This window comes from Drosophila virilis, unplaced genomic scaffold (genome assembly GCF_030788295.1).
Source record: "Drosophila virilis strain 15010-1051.87 unplaced genomic scaffold, Dvir_AGI_RSII-ME tig00001170, whole genome shotgun sequence".
NCBI classification, from domain to species: domain Eukaryota; kingdom Metazoa; phylum Arthropoda; class Insecta; order Diptera; family Drosophilidae; genus Drosophila; species Drosophila virilis.
Genome location: NW_027212828.1, coordinates 1288171 through 1300726, shown reverse-complemented (window position 1 = coordinate 1300726; position 12556 = coordinate 1288171). Strand labels below are relative to the sequence as shown.

General features: G+C 45.9%; 1 protein-coding gene across 11 annotated transcripts in view; it reads left to right on the top strand.

Moving 5' to 3' along the window:
* The window catches only part of nAChRalpha4 (nicotinic acetylcholine receptor alpha4), a 366112-nt gene that overhangs the window by 313351 nt on the left and 40205 nt on the right, over window positions 1-12556 (top strand). The window lies entirely within an intron of this gene.

Genomic DNA, 12556 nt, shown 5'->3' with positions numbered 1-12556 from the left:
GCATGCTTTATTTAAATTATATATTACCCTAGATACCTACGATTAGTTTTATAGGAACATTTAAGAACTATATCATTTTTACACATGGCGCTTTTTGCGCAATAATATTTATTTAATTTAAATAAATAATATATGTAAATATTTTCATCGACCTTAAAATACATATTTTCTACATAGCCCACCTCATTACAAACATTGCATTCATATGTCAACACAAATTTAATATAGTTCATCAGCGCTAAAAAACTAAACTAAACTAAACTTAGCCAGCCAGAGACTTTGCCAGAGCAATGGATAACAACATATTCATGTATGCTGTTTTGTATGCATATTCACACGCATACAAACATAATTGCTTGGACGGCCATCATAGAGCCGACGCTGAGAGTATATTATATTTTTGTAGCTTTGTTGCTCTCTCGGCTGTGAGAGTGCATTAATACAGATTTCGTTTTCGGTCTTAATTTTCAAAAAATCAAGCTGCCTAGTAGCATCTTGTTGTATTTCGTTAGTCATCTTAGTCTGTAGATTGTCTGCATTTACCAGTCAACCAACAACCTATCAACACCAACTGTATGTTGTTGCTTAGCTTTAAAAATAATTCAGTTCAAGTCCTTGATCCGGAAATGTTTTAAAGTTAAACATATCTTTTCCATATTCTAAACTTTTCGCAGAATAAATAAAATTCGTAAATAATATAAATGATAATTCTCAAAAAAAATCACGTCAACCTGAAAAAAAGATTTATTCATTCAGCTAACACTACGGATGAATTTTGAGTGAGAAATCGAAGTGAGAAATGCTGAACATCATCAGGATCCAATTATTAAGGCTTCAAGGATATATATATGCATATATATAAGTGTCCCTCATCTGATTTATCTGCAATATTTATACTCATTCCATTAAACGATCGGAAAGCATAATTTTTATATCGACTTTGAACGATTACTTGGATGTGGGAAAAATGATCGATTATCGGAATCAAAGTTGTACTGCGCGGGTACTGGGAACACCTACGTCTAAAATTTCAGTCTCTAGCTCTTATATGTTATGAGATCCTTTTGTTCATACACACTGACGGCCAGACGGACGGGCAGAAGGACATGACTAGATCGTCTTGGCTATTGATGCTATAATAATAAAAAATATATATACTTAAATCTGCCCTCCTGTTATATACATTTTGCGCAGAAACAGTATACCCTTTATAAACAGGTTGACGTTATAAAGCATATATCAAACTATTTTCAAATAGATTTAGAGAGGAAAATGGCTTCACTCACAATATACGTTAAATTGAATGGACTCGAATTAAATTAAATTGAGTGAGTGCGAGGCACACAATGAAAGGCATGCGTAACAATGTGAGTGCGTGTTGTGTCACATACCACTTAAATGAGTAATGAGTAATAAGTAATGAGTAGTTATATATTCATAAAGCGTGAAGCGGCATGAAAAATTTGGCACAGCCGAAAAAATCCTATTCTTCTTTATGCGCGGCAAGAAAAACACAATTAAAAAAACGGTTGTTCATTCGAATGGATTCGAAATGCAATCTCTTATTCCAACACATTTCCACTCATTTCATTCGTTTTCATTCGTTTCAATGTTTTGCGTTCGAGTTCTACCAGCTATATATATACATGTCAGCGTATTCCCTTGGTATATATATATACCATATATTTATATATATATATCATATATATATATAGTGAGTGCGTTCTGGTAGAACTCTAAGGCACAACATTGAAACGAAAGAAAACGAATGAAATGAGGTCTAAGTCCGGAACAAGCTAAAAAGCTTTCATCTAATTGGAATTATTTACCAAGGGAATACGCTGACGACTGCGGTGTTAGATGGTAGATCAGCTTTTATGATCAATAAAGTGCGGCAAGTATTCATGCAAATGCTGTAAATGCTACTGGCCGGGGTATAACTCTCAGTCTTACCAGGTCTAGCGAGCTACAATATATTTATAATCTCGCTCGGAGGGAGGGCTTAAAGGGGAAGAGGGTGAGTATCCTGACCAGACCAAGCCTCGCTCTATTTCTGCACGCCTACACTACCGGGCCGTGGCCTCGTACCAACTACACTAGCGGGCCGTGGCCTCGCAACAACTATTCTAGCGGGCCGTGGCCCCGCGCCAACTACTCTAGCGGGCCGTGGCCTCACGCCAACTCCACTACCCAAACTCTTTATCGGGCCGTGGCCTCGTACCACTACTCTACCGAAACACCAACCGGTTCGCTTTCCGTGGGAGTCCTTAGAGCTATTGGGGAGCATTCCCTGGTTGAACTATAAGGCAAGGGCGGCGAAGCCGTTACCACCGCGTCCCCTTCTTCGGACCACACTTCACCCCGGCCCTCCTGACGAGTAACAAAGGAGCCTTCTAGGGACGGCGCCTTGCCTTCTTGGCCGAACAGGGCGTCCCCCAACTCCCGCCGGGCGATGTTGTCGGGTGTCTCGGCGTAGGAAATGGGCACGGGAGAGGACATCTCGTCCTCGTGGTCGAACCACTCATCCTCCGACCCCTTTCGAAAGATTGCGTCAGACGACTCGGCGTGGGTTGTGGACACGGGCGAGTTCGCCGCGTCCTTGCTGCCGAGACGGCGCTCCTCCACGACCATCTGGCAGACCGCAATTGGTATCGGCCAGGGTTCGGGATGCCCTCCTCGAAAAGCGCTCGGCGTCTCCGTCGATGGCGACTCCATGTCTCCGGCCGACGGGGCAAAATCTTCTCCTACCGCCTCTACTGCCCCGACCTCCTGTACTGGTGGGGTGTGCTTCTCTGTTTCGAGCGGTACGGACGCTTCCTCGTCCATCTCGCCGGTCGCGGTTGGGGTTGCCGGCCCTGATGACTGTGCCGAGTGGGATGCGAGGGGCGGAGATGGGGGCTCTTCCGCGTGCGGTGGCGAGTTACGTGCGAATGGTGCCTCCACAAACAATGTCGTGACCTCAACTGCCATTAGCAAGACCATCCCGTCCAGCCTCTCCATGAAGTTGGTCCGCCGGGAGTATAGGGTATGGCGGAACTGGTGAGGCGGCCCTTCTTGTCGTTGTCTTTGGTAGTACTCGCGTCCCCGACGGGGGTCGCGCGGGCGGCCTCCGGCTCCCGGCCCGGGGAAAGGCTCGGTGTCTCCGCTGCTGACGTCTTCGTCTGACGAGATGCTGCTAATTTCGCGTTCCATCTGTAAATTCAGCTTATTGGTAACGAGTAATTTACGTTACTTATTTGTTAATGCCCTATCCTCTCAGTGCGGCTCACATTTTACTATTAGTGTTAGTCTTATCTAAACTTTATTATAATGGTTTCGTTTGGCGACGGGTGTCGCTCTTATCCTTCGCCTACTCGTGGGCATTTACGCCCTGGATATTCGTCTCCTTCGTCGCCCGTCGCCTTTTGGTAGAATGGTTTCACCTGTGATATGTTGGCCACCCTCTTCTTATGCTCGCCTGATTTCACTAGCCGTATTGGGGAACATCAAATTTGGGTGCCAACTTTGCGCCGAAACCTTCGGCTGCGTTGGACAACTGGTGCTGCCTCATCAGGACCAGCGAATCCAGCGAAGGCCGCCACTCTCGTCTTCGCAAGTTGTAATACCGGCCCTGTTCCTTTGATGCGCACTGGAGGTTGCTGTGGACGATATCAAAAATTTCTTTTAGGCTATCCACCTTTGTCCCAGGGTCGAGCTCACTAGTTGCGGACCCCGGAGTCACCTGATCGTACAGAGCTGCGGGTAACCGAGGTTCCCTGCCCTGCATCAGGAAAGCGGGACTAAAGCCCGTTGAATCTGCCACGCTCGTGTTGACCGCCAGCGAGATCTTGGGCAAGTTCGTCCCATGAACTCTGGTGGCCCTCAATTGCGCTATCATGGTCTTTGCAGTCCTGTTGGTCCTCTCAGTGGGATTCTCTTAACGAGTACGGGGCGGTATACTAGATTTTACCACCCAGGGACCCCAAAAACGACTTGAAGCTCCGGCTCGTAAACTGTACCCTGTTGTCGCACACAAACTTTCTAGATACCCAGAACCTACTTAGAATCCTCTCTCGAAACGCAGTTTGCAGGTGTGCTGCCGTGGCTCTCCTGAGAGGGACCAATTCCACCCACTTCGAGAAAGCGTCATGGAACACCAGTAGCATCGTGTTTCCATATCTCGACCGTGGAAGGGGTCCGACGAAGTCCACGCAAAGTACCGCCATCGGCTCTGCCACCTGCCTCGTCAGCATGCGACCAGCCGGTTTGAATTGCTCCCTCTTGAATTTTTGACAGTCTTCGCAACATCTCACGTATCTGGCGGCATCGCTGAACATACCCGACCAGTAGTACCGCTGGGCTAACCTCGACACCGTTTTCTGACACCTTAATGTCTGGCCGTGGGAGCATCATGACATTCCCGCAGTACCCTCTGGCGTTGACTACTGCCTACGCATAGCTTCCAGGGGATGTAGTCCTCATCGTCTATCTATTTATTCATTTATTAATTTATTTATTAAGGATCGACAAAACGAGTGTCTTCCTCATTATTCAATATTCAATTCAATATAATATACAATAGAATTATATGCTAAAAGCCTAGTTAAAGAATACAATTTTCTAAATAGCATCACCGACCGATGGAGGTGTTTTATTTGCCAGTCCGGCCAGCTGTGCCCTTTTTCACAGCTAATTTTGTCAGTTACGCTATTAGAGCCTACATCTAAGCAGAAGGTTGTAAGTAGGAAAAAGTGTTCTCAAGTAAAATTAAAAATAATCTTAATTTGCTATATTAATAAAGAAAATACAATAAATAAGAAAAAAGAAAGTAAGAAAATTGTTAATAAAGTAAAGCAATGTAAGTTAGATAAAGAGTGTTAAGTAGATAGGACAAAGAGAAAAGTAATGGGAAATCACCGATCCGGTGGGGGAAAAATTTTCAGCCTGTCCGGCAAGCTATGCCCCTGCTCATAGCTGGGAATGGTCAGCGACTTCCCGAAGGTATCCTGAAAGCAACGCTTTTATTAGGGGTAAATAAAAGCAACGCTTTTATTAGGGGTAGAGACAGTTCGGTAGAGAAAACGTAATGCAAACTATTATAATTTTTACATAGCACGCGAAAAGCGTAGTCTGTTGTGCACGTAGATAGTAATAAGGGGCGATAATTTCTGGTTGGTCTAGCCGGAACAGAGAATTGAAGACGCCCTAGCAGAAAAGGAGAATCTATGTCGCCAATAATCAACTTATGTAGAAGGACAACACCGAGAATTGTCCTACTGTTGGTTAACGACGGCAGGTTGAGATGAAGCAGTCTGCTGGAGTAGGACGGCAACCGAAGATTAGGGTCCCAACTTAAACCTCGTAAGGCAAAAAGCAGAAATTGCATCTGAAGAGATTCAATACGATCCTGGCTGTTGCTATACTGTGGAGGCCAGATGCAAGAGCAATATTCAAGGATAGGGCGAACATGAGAGATGTACAGAAGTTTTGTTATAAAAGGATCGTTAAACTTTTTAGACCATCGTTTATTGAATCCAAGTACACCTTTTGCCTCATTAACAATGGTATCTATGTGAAGATTGAAACAGAGTTTAGAATCAAAAATAACGCCTAGATCCTTAACTGTTAGTATACGTTGCAAAGATATATTGTCGATTGTATGACTGACAAGATCAGGTGTAGTACGATTAAATGTCATAAACATACACTTTGAACAATTTAGATGCAATTGATTGGCCGAACACCAAAGTTGCATAGCGTTCAAATCGTCTTATAGACGAGAATGATGTAGGGGGTAAGTGTATGATAGAAAAAGTTTGACATCGCCCGCATACATGAGTACACGGGCATGTGATATAACAGAGGGAAGATCATTAATAAAAAGAGTCAAGAGTAAAGGTCCAAGATGACTTCCTTGAGGAACACCAGAAGTAACGTGAACCCTTTTAGAGGTAGTCAACCTCAGTATTACTCTTTGGGTCATACCTTTTAAATAAGAATTAATCCAAAGTAAAAGGGACAGAGGGAAACCTATCAAGTTTAAAAAGTAAAATGTCATGGTGCACAGAGTCAAACGCCTTACTGAAGTCAGTGTAAATGACATCAGATTGCATTTTCGAAAGGAAAGCATCATTTACCAAGGAAGTAAACTCAAACAGATTGGTCGTAGTTGACCGATTCTTAACGAATCGATGTTGAACAGGAGAAACAACTGATTTGCAGAAATGCTGCAAATTCGAAGTGATTATTTTTTCAAATAATTTAGGAATAGCGGAGAGTTTTGCAATGTCCGTGTAATTTTGTATATCAGACTTCCCACCTTTCTTGTGAAAAGGAATGATATAAGATTCTTTCCAAAGTGATGGAAAGACAAAAGTTTCAAGGGATAGATTAAAAAGCTTTAGCAATGGATAAATAAGGGGAGAACTACAATCCTAGAGTAGACAACTAGGAATATTGTCAGGCCCAGGAGAGTAAGAAGATTTTAAAGAGCTCATAGCTAATAGGAGAGAGGAGTGTAAAATAATGGGGGGAGTTATAGAACTAGCGGAAGAAGTAGTATAAGGGTAAGAATTTGTATTCGGACAGACTGAAGAGTAAGTTGATTGGAAAAAATGAGCAAAGAGGTTAGCAGAATCAGTGTCATTGCTAGCTTTATTCATCCCAAGAGAAAAAGAAGATGGCAAACCTGAAGATTTACGCTTCAAGTTTACAAAATTATAAAACTGTCTCGGATTTTGGGCAAATTGCCTTTTACAACGAGTTAGATAATTCTCATCTCATTAAAATTAAGAAGAAAGAAGTTCGACTTGGCTATGGAATATTTAGCCACGTCTGTACACGAATCAGACTTTATAAACTTTTTAAAATATTTAGATTTTACATTTTTTAGATGTGATAATCTGGGAGTAAACCAGGGTGGTTTTGAAAAAGTAGTCGAAGGAATTGACTTAGGAATACACACATCTAAGAGGGATTTTAGGGTGCTATACAAAAAATTAATGATTGTATTCATATCAACTGAGTCATATAAGAAAGACCAATCGGTTGAATAAATAAGCTGATTCAGCAAAGAATTATTTCCTTTGCGAAAGCAATAGCGGGGCTTATTGGCTGATGAGCACGAAATGAAAGGATTACAATTTAGCATTGCAATCTCTAAAGTTGGATGATATACATCCTCAGGAAGAGATAAAGGAGGGGACCTAGACACATTAGAAATAAGGTGGTCGTTAACAAATACAAAGTCAAGTGTTCTATTCATATGATTAGAAATTGTCTTGATTTGAAACAACAAAAGATCAAGCATGCAGTCTATAAAATCGTGCTGTGCTGAGGGCACTAGATAATTTTCAGCAGTGAATAATGACCAATAGATGTTCGGCAAATTAAAATCACCCAACACCATTAATAGGTCATTATCACGCACGTGTGAAAAAACTTCTTTAATACAAGTAATATGATTCATATAAACTTGAATATCAGAAGAAGGTGGGACATAAGAGCATGTTACATAGATATTCCGTGTAGGAAAAGACACCTTAACTGAGACAATCTCAGCGTCAGTAGGCGTACTAAAACAGAATAGTTCAGACTAGAGAGTGGCTTTAACGGCAATTAACACCACACCACCTCGAGTCGGCTGATCATTTCTAAACAAAATAAAGTTATTCGGTAAAATCTCAAAATCAGATATGGTTGAGTTTAACCATGTTTCTGAAAATGCTATTATATCCGAATCGAAGGAAGTGCTGGCCATAAAAGATTTTTAAGCTTTGAAATGAGACCTCTAACATTCTGATAATGAATAAAGATTTGGTCAGAAGATGAAGGGACTAGAAGGGTGACAGGCTGGTTACGCTTTTTAGGTTTGAACTCGTGAACAATCATGTGTGGAGGCCAAAATTTGGGATCACAAATGATTGGGAACATATCATGTGAAACATTTATTTTGAATGATGATATTTCACGAGGGGTTGAAAAATTAAATTTGGTTTTTGACACGCTAGCAGAAGATTTGCTAGCAATATAGACTGCCAATGACTCAGAAGTGGTGTCCGATGAAAGTCGAGACACAAAAACTTGTCTACGAGGGTCAACTACCGTTGAAGTAGGCGCTAATGGGGCTGTAGGTACTACAGGAGTTGGAGGAGCTAAAGAGGCACAATGATTGTTTTAACAATCTGGGCAAGATTACGCGCAGGTCTACCTTTGTGGGCAGGAGCTGACGGGGCTGAGGCAGTTTGATTAATTGGGACGCGATCAGGTACGGGCTCTACTGGGACTAGTACAGAGTTTGAAACAGGGGTAATTGGACAGTCGCTTGGAGAAGGCGATAAAGACAACATTGGAGATACCTCCAAGTTGCTAGGAAGGGACGAGAAAGTCGTAGGTGTCTGAACAGACGTAGAGGGCAATTGCAAAAGTTGAGGCTCCAACCGGCGATTGGTTGGGCACTCAAATTTATATTTGCCAAGCAACTCGAAACTCGAGTCAAAATTACTCGAGAGCTGCTTAGCCACATTATTTAATATTAAGAATTGATTTCTCACAGAATTGTACATTCTGGTGAAATCAGTTTGCTTGTCGATGCATTCTGGGCACGACCAATGCAAGCCACCGCAGCCCTTCTTGGCAATAGCGGCGATCTTGTCGCAATCACGCCCAGTGAGACCTGCACATTTAGCATGCATCATATTCTCACACAGCCATCAATTAACAAATTGCGGCAGTGCAGAATCATCAGCCTGCTTGAACGTGGACGTTTTCTTACAGCACGACATAATTATTAAATGCGTATGCAAGTTGCGAGAGGGTACGAATAACGATTATTCGTACACAAACAAATTGTTTGGAGCGAAAAGCAATAGAAAAAATTTGGGAGAGCGCGATGCACAAGCAAAAAGTATGCAGTGATCACACGCACAAACAAGTGTATGCACAGGGGAGCACCAAAGCAAAAGAATTAAAACAGACAATAAAAACAAGACGGAACTGACGACGCGTTTTATAAATACAATAATTAACAGACTTACGCTGCACAACAGAAAACACTTTGCACATTTTATAAAAGCTTTTTAAATAAAGCACCGAAAAATGCAAAATTTTGAAATAAATAGCAGGATTAAAGCGCAAAAATATATAAAAATCTTGGAGCACAAGTAAAACACGTCAATCACTCTCAACTGAGAACTCTCTGTTTTGTCCGGTGACCCAAATGCCTATATAGCAGAACGTTTTCCTCGATGTAATCCGGGAATTTGGCCGGCTCTTCGGCGATTCTGGCACGCACACTCGCGACCCATTTGCAGGAGGCTTCGTCCACCACTGCTTGCTGATAGGTCTCTAGAGGGTGCCTCGATAGCGCATCGGCCACGACCCACTTCCCTCGTCGATAATGGACGTCAAATTGGAACTATTGCGGTTCTACGCCCATCGCGCGTTTCTTCCGGACGGACTCTTGATCGAGTTGAGCCATTTAAGTGCTAGATGGTCAGTTATCACGGTTATCAACTTCCGGATCGACCACACTATTGCCAGGCACTCTTTCTCAGTGCCGGAATATATCACCTTCAGCAATTTCCGGCTCGTATACGCTATCACTCGCTCTTGGCCATCTATCGTCTGCGTCAGCACTGCGCCGAGGCCATACTCACTCGCGTCAATCTGCAAGACGAACTTGGCGGAAAAGTCGGGGCAAGCCAATACAGGGGCAGTCGTCAAGCTATCCTTCAATTGACGCAATGCCTTCTCCTGTTCTTGTTCCCATGCCCATTTCTGCCCCTTCCTTAAGAGCGCTGTTAGTGGCTGTACTTGCGTCGCGAAGTTAAGGACGAAGCGCCTGTACCATAAGGCCATCCCGAGACACTGCCGCAGTTCTTTGCAATTTGTCGGGGCCCTCAGGCTACGTATCGCCTCCACTTTCCCCGGATCAGTACGTATTCCTTCCCCGCAAATCACATGTCCTAGGTAGACTAACCATTCCCGGAAGAAGCTGCATTTTTTCCTATTTAGCCTGAGACCGGCTGCCCTTAGCCGGTGGAGTATCTCCCTCAAATTCTCTACATTCTGTTCTTTCGTTGCTCCTATAACCACGATGTCGCCTAGGTAGGCGAACGCATGGGGCTCCATTTCCGGTCCTATTACTGTATCCAATGATCGCTGAAAGGTCGCAAACGCCGAGTGTAGATAAAATGGCATCACCCGCCATTTGAAAAGACCTCTTCCACGGACTGCGAACGCCGTACACTCCCGACTATCGGCTGCCATCGGTATCTAACAGTACCCGTGCTTCAAATCCAGAGTGGAGATGAACCGGGCGTGACGCAACCGCTCAAGGATGTGGTTAATACGAGGCACCGGATAAGCGTCCGGAATGGAATGCGCGTCGAGTTGTCGGTAGTCAATACACATACGCCACTCGCCAGTCTTCTTCTTGACTAAGAGGATCGGGGCGCTGTGCGGACTACGCGACGGCTCGATGCCATTTGCCCGGATAAGCTCATCCACTTGCTCGTCGATCACCCTCTGCATGGCCGGATTCTTGGGATAGTATCTCTGCTTCAATGGCTTGTCATCCTTCCGCCGGATTCTGTGCTCCGCGATGTGTGAGACAGATCCGCTGGCCACTCCGCCTCTTCGATGCCGTTCTCGGCCCCTCCTGGCACCACTTCGACTCCAGACAGAACTCCATGACCGCTCGATTCTGGCAGTCGCTCCTGGCCCCCTGTGTCCGTGTGGATTCTGGCCATTGCTCCTACTCCGTCCTTTCCCTGGCACGTTCCCGCCGTGCAGCTTCCGTAGCCAACATAAGTCTGTCTTTGCCGCCTCTTGGGTTCTTCAGGCTCTCGATTTGAGCCATTTCCATCGGGTGCCGAACAGGTGCTCCCCTTCCGTTACCTTCCATTACCTCCTCCGACTCCCTCTGTCGCCGAGCAGGTGCTCCCTTTTCATGACCTGGGAGGCCTTCCTCCGGCTCCCTCTGTAGCCGAGCAGGTGCTCCCCTTTCATGACTCTGGTGGCCTTTTTCGATTCTCTCTGTAGCCGAGGAGGGGCTCGCCTTTTATGACCTGGGAGGCCGTTCTCCGCCTCCTCGCTCGTTCCTGGCCCCACGCCCGGTGTCGTCACTGCTTCTAGGACCAGTTCTGCTTCGCCGCAGCGTATTGTAGTGCCCATTGCACCCAAGAAATCCATACCCAGGATTACGTGGTCCAACATTGAGGGCATGATGAGCATCGTCATGCTGATCGTTTTTTCCCCTAAGCTGACGTCTACTCTCAAGGCTTTCTCCACCTCTATGGTGGACCCATCCGCCAGGCGGATGCGTGCCTGTATTTCCTCCGCCTGTATTTCTTCCGCTCTTCCCAGAATCGTCCACTTGCGTACGCAGTCTTCACTCATGAAGCTACGAGTGGCTCCAGTATCGATCGTGGCAGCCATCGTTCGTCCGCCGATCTCTACCGTAGCGACGGTCCGGCCACCGTCCACGTCCTACTACTGCGTTCCGTGTGTATCGGCGCCGACCCGATCCTGGTCCGCGCGACGCCGTTGCCTGTTTCCCGCCTCCGCGCGGTGGCAACACTCCTGACTACTTCGGCCCCGGCTTCCACATACCCAATAAAATAAGACGGGGGCGTTGGGGCATTCTCTGGCGAAGTTCCCCTCCTGTACGCACCTACGACACTCGCGTCGCGGATCATATCCGTTCCCGGCCTCTTGTCTCATCATCCGATGGGCCACCTCTGCGTGAGTTGTAGTGGGTGGGGCAGAGACCCCATTGTCCACAACGGTCGTTCCGGATTCGCTGGGAGCAGACCGGAACGGATTGAGATGTCCCCCCGGGGACTGTGCCGTTCTCGCCCATTCTGCACTATTCGAACTCGAGACACCCGGGGCTACGGGTTGGCTGCCTGAGTACTCCGCCCTCTGCCTCACGACGGTCTCGTATTCCACGGCCAGTTGAGTTAGCTGGGAAAGGGTAGAGAAGTCTTGCCGTCGCTTATAAAGCCTGTATTCCGGAGCGGCGTTCTCGTAGATCCGGTGCAGCTCTTGTGCCGGCTCGTATCTAGCGTGATGCATAAGAGCCCTCAGCTCTATTAAATATTCTTTGAACTCTTCGCGTACGTGCTGCCTCCGGGATCGGATCTCGTCCTCAAGCCTCTCGAAGTAACCAGGGGGTACGAAAACCTCCATGAAACCCCTCCTAAACACGGTCCACGGCACATCCCTAAGCTCACTGCTCAGAAACCAACGAGCAGCCCTATCGCAGAAGACTTCGCTCATTACCCTGGGCATGCTGTCGAGGGCAATACCATAGGTGATAGCGCGCCTCTCCAAGTCCTCTAAGAACCCAAGGGGGTCGGAGCGGCCATCATACCTCATACCCCACTTCCGAACTTGCTCCGGGATATTGGGAAGTGGCCTCGCCTCCGGGTGATGGTATGGTCTAGTGTGGTAGGGATCACCACCCGGGTCAACAGGGGACCGCCCTACCTCTGCGTTGACCGCAGGTGCTCGGCGTTCTTCATTCCCTCGAGCGCAGGAGCCTCCTCCACGCCCGAGCCTGACAAGCTCGGGA